Here is a 13949-nt window from a genome sequence, read left to right on the forward strand (position 1 = left end):
AATTGTCGTTGTAGTTGTCGTAACAAGGGTCAGGTCAACGGGCTCGTGGAACCCTCTATTTAGTCACGCTCGTTAACCTAACGCAAAATCATGGTTAGGATTGTCCTAAGAATTTTTCAAATTCCACCGAAACGACATTTTATTTATGTACAATGTGTCCAATTTTATTCGATTAATTTTAATGTTAAAATTAATTATAAAATCTTATTAATTTTATATTCGTAATATTATAATATAATATATATATATATATATTTTATTTATAATCGTGTTTATATTGTATTTTCGGTCATAACATTTCTATATTTTACTTCGAATAATTTTTAAACGTACTGCGAAATTATTGAAAATATTTTTGAAATAGAAATTTAGAAATGTTTTTTTATTCCAACTTTTTGTATAATGTTTGCACTTCTGTACATAAAAACTTAAGCGTGTGAAATTCTAAGCAGTTAGCACCTGGCGTTAAACATAAATGTACATTGCATTTTGAACATTTTACTTTCGAAATTTCTTTACACCCGGGATTTTTGCAACGTCCTCTATTGTCCGACAAAATTGGCCAATGTGCTACTTCATCTTTTCGCATATTTTTTATTGGAAGTACTGTATTTAATCTTCTTTTTATATTTTTATGTAATTGTTTATTTATATTGGTGGAAACAGGACATCCTCTTTTTTTATGGATTCTTTTGTGCTCCTGACGTAAACAGGATGCAATGTCAATTTTAAATTTCAATCAATTATGTTGACGCCTGGGGCTTACAGAATGCGATGAACAGTCTCGCTTATATAACAGCCAAGCATTTTTTGACCACCGTTAAATTTAGTAGATGAAATATTATGCGGTGGTACCACTTTTTTTATCGAATAAGAATTCGATACAACGCTATCGATGAATCAACCAAATCTACTCCACCTATGTGTTGGAATACACAAGCTTTATCCTAAATATACCGAAATCTGCCATAATTACCCATTGTTACTTCAAAGTAACAGAACCGTATCATAAAAAAAAAGTAACAAAATGATATTTGAAATGCAACAAAAATAAGTTGTTATTGATATATAAACACAGAACTATTATACATATATATAATTTTTAATTCGGTAAACACCGACAGAAGCACAAATAATTTTAATTGGAACAAATAGTTTCGCTTGTTTCTACTACAAACAACTTGCACAGCATTTATTTTGTTATTTGTTTTAAGTATTTTTATTTGTTGCTGATATTAAATGTATCCCCTAAAAATTATTAAAAATACACAGTATATATATTTCTCTATATAATAAAATTTGTATTAAAATAGGTATTCTTCAGAAACAAACAGGACACACAGTACATATGAAATATATTTAATATTGCACGTACAAATAAGAATATTTTCTTCTCTACGTTTTTTTCATTTTAAAAAACCACTTCATTTCCTTGAAGATTCCAAACGAGTAAGGGAAAACGTTTCGCTAACCAGTAATCATTTTATATTACCTGTTCGCTCACTCAATGGCTACTTAAATATAAACATATCTACCTACTTTACTTTTATTCAAACGTTTCACGTGAAACTTTCGACAATCTTCTTGACAATATATTTATTATAAACAAAAATACATTAAAATCCCTCGTCATTTATTAATAATCCTAAAAAATATTTTGCGCTAAAATCCCCCCCCCAAAAAAAGAAAAAAAAAAGAAAGAAAAAAGAACCAACAATTTTTTGTTATATACAAAAGAAGTTATCGAACGAAACTTGTTAATCATCTGATCGAGATCACGATTAAAAAAAAATATAAATATTCTTTCTCTTCGTTCTGTCCCCTCCCCACCGTTCCTCTCTCTTTCCTCTCTCTCATACCTTTCTTCTTCTGAAACCGTAGATCAATCGAGCAACAACAGGTGGGCAATAAGCATAGTTAATTCTAACGTTGATTACACCAGTTAGATACACATCCGTATGGGAGGATGTAAATGACATACAATTGCAGGAAATACCGATTACGGTTGTGTATGCATCATTCGTAGGCAGGTGTCATGAAAGAAGGCGAACACATAGCGCACGGATTCCTGTTCAACATTGTTTGTCACGAATGAAAGAGAGAGAGAGAGAAAAGGAAAGAGAAAGAAAGATATCTTGTAAGGTCGTCCAACCTTATACGCCCTAAAGAACCTTAACGGGTTCTCTTTCTTGTCTCGGCTGCTTCCGTATCTTCAGCCTGTCCAGATGTGACAAGCCGTTAGCTTCAAGGTCGAACTCACCGCGAGATCAACTATCACAAACGAGATAGCTCGTTCGCGTTTCTGTATCAAAAAATCCTTTACTCTCTTACATATCCAATGATGGTGGTAATGGTGGTTTGATGGTGATGGTAGTAGTGCTGGTGGTGGCCTTGCATGGTCGATATATTCTATAATCGTTGTTCCGTTAGTGTACATAATTTTCTTAGGAAGAGATTTAGTAGATGATTTTTAGACAGAAATTTTCTATGTGTTCGTTTGTATTAAGATAAAGAATTTATAATCATTGATTTTTAAGGATATAATGTGAATAATTTGGGAGTATGTTGAGAGAATGAAATTTTCATGATTTGTAAATTGAATTTTAATTTTGATTGAAATGTTTTCTATTTTTGGTTCAATCTAAAATATGTTTCATTTTATTTTGATTTATTTTATTAATATTGATAATTACGACAGTGGATTATATGAGACAATTTTTATTTTGTTTTCTTTTTCTTTTTTGTTTTTTATAATCTAAATAATTATAATGTAAAATACATTTTTGTCTACCTTTATAACTGTAAGCACACATTTAATGGCGAATAATTTAATAATTATTAAATATTAAAAACACGTATTATCAAATCTATTATATAATTTTAATATATATATCAATTATAATAATAGCAATTATTTGGAAACAATTTGGTAAATATATTTGTAAATAAAAATGACGTAAAATAATCTTATTGTTTAGCTAACATTTGCATAAATTGGTCCGAAAAAATGATAGATAGAAAATAAGATAAAAATAAATAAAAATGAAACGTGGAGAGGGGGGAGGGGAGGAGGGGGCGAAAAACGGCGAATAAATTTTCATCGAATCATTAAAATTACTTAAAAAAAAAAAGAAAAAAAGAATCTCGTTCTTCATCGAACGTTAATTTATCGATCTTCTTTAAGTGGACAAGAAGAATCGAGGGTGAGAGGAGGACTTTCTCATGTCGCTTTTAATCCCATGCCGAAAGTTGCTACGTAATTCATATATATATATATATATATATACATGCAAAGTACATACATGTACATAAGATCGTGGCAAATAAATCGTACGATCGTGTAGGCAGAATCCAGTTTCAATTGTCGCCACTCTTAAAGAAGAAGAAGAAGAAGAAGAAGAAATAAATGATAAGTAGGGGGAGGTGGTGGTGGTGGTAGGGGGTCGAGGGGGAGGATGGAGGAGGAGGTAGAATAAGAAGAAAGTCGAAGTGTCTTTAAAGAGACGAGAACAAACACGGGCAAGCCGATCCAATTAAATTCGCCGAAAAATTCCGAAATAAATCTCTTTCTTTCTCTCTTTTTCTTGTCTTTTTCGCATTCTCAATTCGAATTCGCAAAAAAGCGAAGTCAAAGGAGTTAAGAATAATTCGGACCTCCCGACGTGGGCCTCCCCTCGTTATATTATACTCGAGAGAGCTTCTGCTGTTCAACGATTTCACATTTTCGCGCCCACCTACGCCTTTCTTTCACCAAATTTTATCCATGAAATACGAAAGCTGGTCGAGGAGAGAGATAGCTTCTGAATATTCAGGTTTTTTATTCTTAAACTATATTATTTACGTACGTTGGATATATTTTAAATTGGTCTTACAATTGAGATAAATTTTTCTCACGAAAAAAAATATATAATCGCGTATTTCGTTTTAAAGAAATCAAAAATATTTTTTTTACATATCTTTTTCGTATCGAATAAAATTATAACAAAAATTTATTGACGCGTAGGAATAAATTAATACAAAAATATAAATAAGAGTCGCGAGATATCGTTTTTCTTTACAGTGTAATAATACATTAATTGAAAGAAATCCTTGCATTGTATAGAAAATTCAATTTAACAGTTTAAATATATTCTTGCATTGGGGGAAAGATTTAAAAAGAAAAAAAAATGATTAAATTGTTTGAAATAAATTTGAATTCTAACAGTGTGGACGTATAAAATAAAATTCAAAATATATAAAACAAATGTCAATATATTAAAACAACATAAATTGAATGAATGAAATAACAAAAATCAATAAATACATTTCTTCCTCGTCCAAACGAACAAACGATCGTTCCACTTAAAACGAATTATTCTTGAAAATAGTCGAAATAACCTGGAAAACGAACAATTTCGGTCCAACAAACCTAACGGTAAAGATCAAAGTTTAGTTAAAGGGAGACACTGAAGTTAACTCGTTCTATACTTCAAGCATATCACTTCTTTCAGCTATGGATCCCAGTTTGTATGGGATCTAAGAGTATGCAGTTTAGGTTGCTGACGTTTGTTGGCTTTGGTTAGAAGCAACAGGAATAGTATTAGTATTAGTACAGAGAACAGCGAATAGTAGGGCGTGGGGTAGCTAACTACTCTCAACAGCAACAGCAACAGCAACAGAAACAGCAACAGCAACAGCAACAGCAGCAGGGCCTAGATTGCTCCCGCAAGGTGGCCTCAGGCAGACGAAGGGGGAACCCAAGAGGAAGAAGAGGTGAGGAGGGAAGAGAACGACGACGACTTAGAAAGTGAAACTGAAAGCGCCAACTCGGATGCGAGAAGAGACCCCACCCTGGCGTGGTCTACTCGCATACATACACACACGCTAACTTCTCTCACTCGTCTCGGTTCACTGCTGACACACGTTAGTTAGCCTACTCGATATAGTTTTCTGAAGAAATACTACGGACAAATAGAACAAGCTAGAAATAAAAAGATCAATAATAAGAGAGAGAGAGAAAGAGAAATGGTGGGGGGGGGGGGCAGGGAGTGAAATAGGAAGAGCATATCATATGACAATACTTTGTACTTTTAATGTAAATCATCGTCATCGTTATCGTATTCATTTGAAAAATATCATTTTTGATCTTTTTATTAGATATTTAAGTTAATTTTTCATAATACAAATATTAATCGAAATATTAAATAAAATTAAACTTACTATTACTGTTACTATTATCAATACATTAGAAAAAAATAGAGTTGGAAACAGTACGTGCATCGACTTGCACTAGAAGGAATATGAAAAAATAAAATAAAATGTGTAAAGGAAAACCAGTTGGACGGGGGTAATTTTTTTTCTAAAGAAGGATGTCATTTTTCTACCTTCTTCTGGACGAGTAGGTGTATACCGAGCAGGACACGTCTCGTGTGTGCGCGAGCGCAACTATCTCGAGAATATCCAAACGGGGAGAAGAAGGAAGAGGAGAAGTAGATGAAGGAGGAGGAGGAGGAGGAGGAGAAGGAGGAGTGTTTTAAAGGGGGGGATCTTAGAAAGTAAAACCGAAGAGTTAAACTTACTATGGTGTGTATAAATATATGTGTGTGTGTGTGGAGGGGGGTTATATATATATGTGTGTGTTTGTTTGTATGTACTTGTAAACCCCACCCTGATGAGCGGCACTTGGTTTCTTTTACTGGACAACACTGTACAACAACTGTAGTTATGTGTGTATAAATGATTGGTGTATCTTCTTTCCTCTGTATGTGTGCATTCACGCGTGATTAGCGAGAGAATCGCTGTAAGGTAAATCCGTGGAAATGTGGTGCACAGGTTGTGTTGTTAAACTTAAAAGACTCGGAGATGAGATTCTCAAGAGCAAAGTAAAAGTGGAACGACTCGAAACCGTCTCAAAGGCTTTTCTCGATCCTCCTCTTTTCTTTGGGATACTTAACTTCTTCTTATTATTATTATTATTATACTTATTCTTTCTAATCTTATCGTTTTGTCTGTTTCTGTTTTTGTTTTTTTTTTCTCATTTTACCTTTTCTTTTTCATTCTCCTCAACCGTCTCTCCTAACCGATGCCTACGGTTTTATTCGACGAGTAGTTCTTTTCTAAAACGGGATCGCGTCGGTTATAGAAGAAAGCAAAACGAGTGCCGTTCCCTAACGGGAAAGGATTCACTTCTTGAGAATTCAATGCTAGATTAGAAGATGGTTAAGAGAGAAGTTGTTAAAGGTGATAGGCAAAAAATTGTTCCATGATATGCTTTCACCTTCTTCTAGCGTGAAAACTCTTAACGTCAGACAGATAGCTCACAATTAAATATATACATTAAATTTCTTCAACGTTCTTATTAAAATAATCTCGATGATTATAATAATAATAATAATAATAATAATAATACTAAAAATAATAATACTAATACTAATAATAATAATATTAACAATAATGTATAAAGAGATCATTAGACGGTTAGATCGTTATCCTAGGAAATACATTATTTGGTCTTTCTTTTATCTTCGGATTTACAAAGGATTTCCTTAATAGTCTTAATAGTTTTCCCTCCCCCCGTTTCCTCCTCCTCCTCCTCCTCTTCTTCTACTTCATCATCGGGTACCTATCTTAGTCGTCTTTTCTTTCATTTGTTCCTTCCTTGGGCTTAAAAGATTACGTAGAAATTACCGTGGAAATGTAGCGACGACGTATCCGGCGAAAGAGCAAACAACACGCAGAAAACTTATTTATGGGTACATCTGTTTATCCTGTTAAGGCATTTCGAAACGTTCGTGCCTTGCGACTGGGACGATTGCCTCCTCCCCTCCTCCTCCTCCTCCTCCTCCTCCTCCTCTGCTAACCGGGAGAATGATTCCTCCCCCCGCAGCTGTGTGCGATAATGGGTCACCGCTTTCGCACTGGCACACCTGCGTTCCTCCGAGCTTATGCATGTATACCTTGGCACCACTCTTCCTCCCCCTCCCCCGCACCCTCCTCCTTTTCCTCTTTATTCTCTTTCTTCTTTTTCTTCTTCTTCTTCTTCTTCTTCTTCTTCCTCTTCTGAGATTTTGTACTCTCGAAATAACTAACATAATCTACTCTCTTTGTCTTTCTACTTGCGATGATTCACTCAATGACTTTGCCATGATTTTACATAAGTTTCTTGTATACTCATACATTTAAGGATACACGCGCGTACTTTTGTGTGCGTGTGTATGTGAATGTGTGTGTGTGTGAGCTTGCGTGTTTGTGGTTTCTTTTCTTGAAAATTTCTTTTCTTTTATACATCAATGCGAAATCATAAATTTACTATGATTTTGTATAAATTTTTCATTTAAATATAGGACACATATATACACACACATACATACACATAGGTGTATTTAATGCACAGGTATGTTTAATTTACTCGAAAACGTATCTTCATTTATTCACGAAGTATTTAGCAATCGGATCTTGGCGTCTATCCAACTTCATTCTAATTGATCTGTAACAATGTTTGAGAGAAATTGCGAAAGAATTGACTCGATTTGATTCCCGACCATCTTCCCGCGACGTTTAAGGCATAATTAAAAAGACGACGTTAGAAAAAAAAAAAACCTTTTTTCCATGCTTCCATAGCACACAAGCCTATTCTTTTCTAGCTCGGTGGAAAGATGAGAGACAGAAGAGGATTAGAAAGAGAAGGAGTAGTGGGATTAGAAATGAATGAAGTGGGGGGAAGTATGAGAACGTTAAAATCGCGTGTCTCTCGCGTGTCTCGACGATGGTATCCTCCCACAATCGTCTCGAGTGATCCCAAGAAGATCCGTGGCGACCCTCTTCTTCTCGTCAGACATTTAGCACCCATTGAGAAACATTGGTGATTTAAATGAAATATAATTTTGTTCATTTTACAACATCGATTAACCTAAGCCTTTTTTTTTATTCGATCATATTCATTCATTTATTTTGAATGATAAATTATTAACTATACATAGATCAAGTCTAAGTTTGTGAAAATTTTTTTGTTTAAATAGATAATAATTATTTTATTTTTTTATTTTTAATATTACTTAATTATTACTATTATTAATTATATTACTTATACTTATTATTATTAATTACTATTACTTAATTTATTTTTAATATACTTAATATTACTATTTTAACATTATTAATTAATTAATTAATTATTATTATTTTTAATATTAATTTATTTATATATATATAAAACGAATTTTAATATTGTATTATTTTACTGGAGTAAAAATAATTTGAATAATTCTATTCTATTAGGTTGTGTGTGATACACGTTATTAGAGTATACAGAATAATTGTATACATATAATTACTCGTAATGTTAAATTAATTAATATAAGGACATATAAATAATTGAATAATACAAAAATGATTGCAAACGTAAGTTGTATAATGATCATCGTAACAATTTATTTTTGATTCATTTAATTATATTCATACAACTTTTGAACCAACAATTTGTTCCTATATATCAGATAATTTAAATAACCTTCTACGCGCATTTTTAATCAATTCTAATAATAATTATTAACTTTAACATTCGACAAGTCAGATTCGAGTCCAAAATGGAATTTGATTATTTATTTTCAGTCCGCGAAATATTTTAATGACATTTTAAATAGGATGAACAATAATTTCGTTGTCCCGTGTATATAAAAAAGAAAGAAAAGAAAAGAAAAGATATAGAAACAAAGAAAGAAATTTGATAGGGTCGATACTTATCCTTCCGAAGATCTTATCACAGAATCCATGCCTCGAGACACACGAACCTTTCGATATACTTTAACTCCTTCTATATACTTCCTTCCCTAGGGACAATACAATGTTAAAGAGATAAAATCCTCCACAGTCGACAGTTAAATTCCATATTGCAGACTCCTAACACTTTGTCTTCTCATTGGACAACATACTCCAACTTCCCTTACGTAAACTTATCTCTCTTTTCGTGAAAACTAACGGCGCTGCGATTAGAAATCGACTTCTCAAAGTAAGAACTTATATTATTAAAAAGAACAGCAATAAAAACACACACATACATACAAGCACAATAACTATCTTAGATAGAATTGCATTTTCCTGATCAAAATCAAATCATTGAAAGCAAAACTATATACAACATTATTCATGTAATTGAATGTTTAAAGGCAAATACGATTAGAAAATGAATGTTAATAAATAAATAAAATATGAAATTAATTGTTCACCATTTAAAAATCATATTACACGTTTGTGTAAAATCTCAACTGACTAATAATTCCAATCAAATTAATAGACTTTTCTATGAATTGTTTGGATTGCAGATAAAAAAGAAGAAGAAGAAGAAGAAGGAGAAGAAGTTGTAAAGAAAATAGGAAAATATATATCGAAGATTTCTTAAACTCTCGTTTCTTTCTCATGAAAAAGACGAACGAGACGTTGGCCCCGTAAACGGTTCGGATGTTCTCTTGCCCCATAAATGGCTTGGCATAGTAGTGGCGGCAAGCCGAGAGTTGGGTATCAGCGGCAGGCATCTGAAGCACTGGTGTACCTACCGATGTGTTCTTACACGTGTGGGAAGAATGTGGAATATCGCGAATGGAATGAAGCAACCTGGGACACGCCGCGTGTAATGCGCGCTTCGCCCAACAACGTTTCCTTTGCTTTGCTTTGCTTTGCTTTGCTTTTGCTTTGCTTTCCTTTCCTTTCCTTTGCTTTGCTTGCTGTGCGATCTCTTGAACGAAGAGACAGGATGAAGAAGAAGAAGAAGAAGAACAAGTAGAAAGAAGAAAAGGAAGAGAAGAGAGGATTGGTTGTGCTTGGAGAAGCATGTAAGTGTGTAATAAGCGGGAAACAAAACACCGTGAATTACTGAACAGGTAAGATGATCTAGAATGAAGAAAATAACGTAATTGTCTGTAGGTTAATCGAGTTTTCAAATATTTTTTTCTTCATATTTTTTTTTTTTGCTATTCGTTTATATTAATGCAGGAATATCTTTTATTTTCGTTTCTTTTGATTATTATGAGACCGTGGGTATGAGCTTGAGTGAAGAAAAAAATATCAAATTTGTTGTGCAGATATTAAGGTTATTTTAATAGATATATATTTTGTTTATATTGTTTCTAATTTAGTAGACATAAACATGTGTGATTGAGACTAAAGCGAAAAATTAGAATAGAAAATATGTTTTTGTTTGTGTGTTGGTTGGTTTGGGGGGGGGAAAGAAAAGAGGACCCGGGTTTTAAAAAAGAGTTTAATGATTGTTTATAATTTTTGTGGGGAAAGTTTATTTTTTTTTGGTGATTATATACAAAGCTAGAAAAATGTTTTTTACCACCCCCCACCCACCACCGACCCCAAAAAAATTTTTTTTGTGGTTTTTTCGGTTTTTTGTCCTGGTTTGTACCATTTAATAATTATAGGAAATTGTTTTTGTTTGAGTATTAGTAATGATAGCAACTGACTTCGGATTGTCTAATTAATAAGCTAAGAAAAAAATAAATAATATGTGAATCATATTTTAATATAATGAGCGATAACATTTATTTTGTAATTTAGATCTAAACAGTCTATAATAATCGAGATAGAAAAAAAAGAACAAGAAGATAGAAAATACGCGCTATATATTACCCGCATGGTTAAATTTAATCGATTATTGGTCTATTCTTTTTTTCTCTTTTTTTTCTTGCAATTAATTAATTCACTTACATATTCATTTCCATAAACGACGTTACAAACCTAACACTTAAGCAAAAAACCAAAAAGAAAGAGTACATAATTACATAATTATTGAACTTAATGGATTATTCGAACGGCTTTCGTTTTTTTCTTCCAATTTTTTCGGATCATTAATAATTAGTAATATTTACTGTTTTTTGGTTTGTTCGTTATCGTTGCAAGATCTAATTCTTCTTCCTTTTTTTTCTTTTTTTAATTCAAACGAATACGTAGATTCGAGTGGTCGTTTTTTATAAACGAAAAGTAGAGTACATTTTTCGGATCGTTAATAATTATTAATATTTTTTGGTTTGTTGGTAATCATTGCAATACTTCTTCTTCTTTTTTTTTCTTTTAACCCTTTGCACTCCGAGAGCTTTTTGGCATTCGATTTTCTGCATATTTGATGAATTTCTTACAACTACCTTGAAATAATTGAACACATAATTTAACATTTAACACTTTTATATTTGAACATTTTATATATCTTTATAATTCAAAGAAGAAAATTGATTAAACATTAAGCTCTGTATTGTTGTTTTTTATAGTATTTTATAAATTTCGTACAATGCTCGACTTGTCGAAGCAGATATCACAATAATATGATGTTTAGTATCTTTCACCAAGCTATATTCGTTCAGAGCAAAGCTTGCAATCCTTCTTAACTCCTGTTAGCATGACATGTAGCTTCTCATTCAATCGAAAATAGAATGACCTGTTATTTTCACCAGTTCAACGAGAAAAAATCAAATTCAACTTTACTCGAACCGATTCCTTTATCGTATTCTATACTTATTGGGTTCCGTAACATTAAAAATAATATTTCTATTACCATGACCGTCGAATTCAAACTAATATATAACAATTCATGTAAATGACGTTTTTAAAGATTAAAGATTGACAATTGCTTTGCAGTTTTTATTTATTATTATTATTATTTTTATATTTATTTATTATTATTATATTATTATATTATTATTTTATATTTATTTATTATTATTATTTTTTATTTATTATTATTATTATTATTGAAAGCATCCATGAAGCGATATAATATTTAAATAAAACCTAAATAAACATCGTTATCGTTCGAATTATCGTATTAAGCCGAACGATGACCAAGAATAATCTCTCAAGTGCAAAGGGTTAATTCTAACGAATACGTAGATTAGTTTTTTCGAATGGAAGTAACGTTGTTCATAAACGTAGTTGGAAGAATAATTACGATCACGTTTAGAGAGCATTTGTGTAAGGTAAACCGTTTTTGCTGCTGCAGTTCGGGCGGGACCCAGTTCGTTTTACATGGTACGAATTAGGTTCGATCGTTGAAACGAGAGATCGACATCGGCGTGACCGAGAAGGAGAGCTGTGACGTCATCCTAAATACCGAATCGACTGCAAGAGAGAACCGCCACCGATATCTCGCAATAATTGCGCCGTGGTCGGTCGGCAACGACGTAATCGTCGGGAGGTTCGATGAGATGAAAACGTAAAACAGAAAGAAAACAAAGATAGATAGATAGATAGATAGATAGGTAGATAGATAGATAGATAGAACTAGTAAGATCATTATGGATAGATAAGGATAGAAAAGATAATTAACTAATGTTGGTATCGAAAATTCTTGGTAACACCCATTACCCGTGTGTTCACTTTTTTCATTCACTTGCATTCATTTTGGAAATATTCTTTTTTCTTTCTTTCTTTCTTTCTTTTTTTTTCTCAAGGACTACCTATAACAAATGAGTCATATGAAATTAGCAAAAGCAACACCGGTAGATCGAATCGTGCAAGTAGCAAGTCACATTTTTGTTATTAAAGTGCCTTTTTTTTTCTTCTTCTTCTTCTTCTTCTTTTTTTTTCTTCTTTTTCACGTTTGCGAAATAGAATTAAAAAAAAATATATATATATATATACTCACGCGTAGAATAAAGTGAAATAAAATGATAGATTTGTCTTGTCCTTTCTTTAGAGTAATCAAGAATTTCGTTCTGTAGTCCTTGGGCGAAAAAGAGAAAAGAAGATAAAAAAACAAAATAAAAATAAAACGATACTTAGTTGCATTTTCGTCGAGATCATTTTTACGGATGGTGGATAAGTGAAGGTCTTACCTTTATTTTTTTTTGTTTTGAAACATTTCTACGAAAAAAACGTGGAAAATAAAATGTTTAATACAAATTGGTGTATTAGTCTTTTTTTTTCGAAGTGATAAAAGTTTTAAATATGTTTTAAAAAAATAATTTAAATATATTATATAATTTTTAATAAAAAAAAATTATGCAAAAGTTTAATAATAATTTTAACGGGAAAAATATTATTCAGATTATTTCGAAGAATTGGAAATAATTAAAATAATATCGAATATCTCTTTGCTTTGTTCAAACCCTTGATAAAAAAAAAATAAAAGAAATCAATTTAGAATCAACGTGTTTGAAGTAACGCGACGTTCAAAGTCTAACAGTTCACCATCATCATCCCAGAACCGGCAAAATAGAAATAAAAGAAAAAAAAATAAAATTACCAAAGAATGATCCAGGTGTTCACCTGGTGATCCTCGATCTTTGAAACGTTCAACATTCCTAGTTGATTCATCCGTTAGAATCGAGTCAAGCCGTTTGGATTCACGATCCCATATCGGAGAACGAAACGCACGTTATTTACCGTGGACTGTTAAAGTTATGCTGATCTATTCCTCGAAACTCTTTCATTCCCCCCATTCCCCCTTCCCCTCTTTCTCCAGTCTCTTTTTTAATCCTCTAATCCCCTTCATCATCGGATTCGAACACCGATTTAGTAATTAATGTTAATTCTTCGTAGACTATTCCTATATCGGAAATTTTAAATTTATTTGTTAAACGCAACAAAAAATTATCCAATTGATTTAAAAATACATTAATTATTATTTTATAAAAATATTAAAATAATAAGCAATTATTAAAAAAAAAAAAAATAGGAAACATCGAATGACCTAGTACGTATTAATTAAATTCTAATCAATTCATAAAGACTAGATTAAAAAGGTGCGCCCCATTTGACAGGTTTCATCGTAAATAACAATTTATGGTAGTTAAGAAATATTCTAATGAGATAGCTTATAAGTTTATCGAATAATCCCGATGAAACGTTTCATTCTGCAAATGTTTTCAATTAACGCGAAAATTTACAAATTTACTCAAAAAAAAAGAAAAAAAAAAAGTGAAATGTCTCCATTCCATTTAACTAAACCAATTACAAAATAATATAAAAATTAAATA

The sequence above is a fragment of the Polistes fuscatus genome, unplaced genomic scaffold, assembly GCF_010416935.1.
Source record: "Polistes fuscatus isolate 324 unplaced genomic scaffold, CU_Pfus_HIC Scaffold1, whole genome shotgun sequence".
Classification (NCBI taxonomy): domain Eukaryota; kingdom Metazoa; phylum Arthropoda; class Insecta; order Hymenoptera; family Vespidae; genus Polistes; species Polistes fuscatus.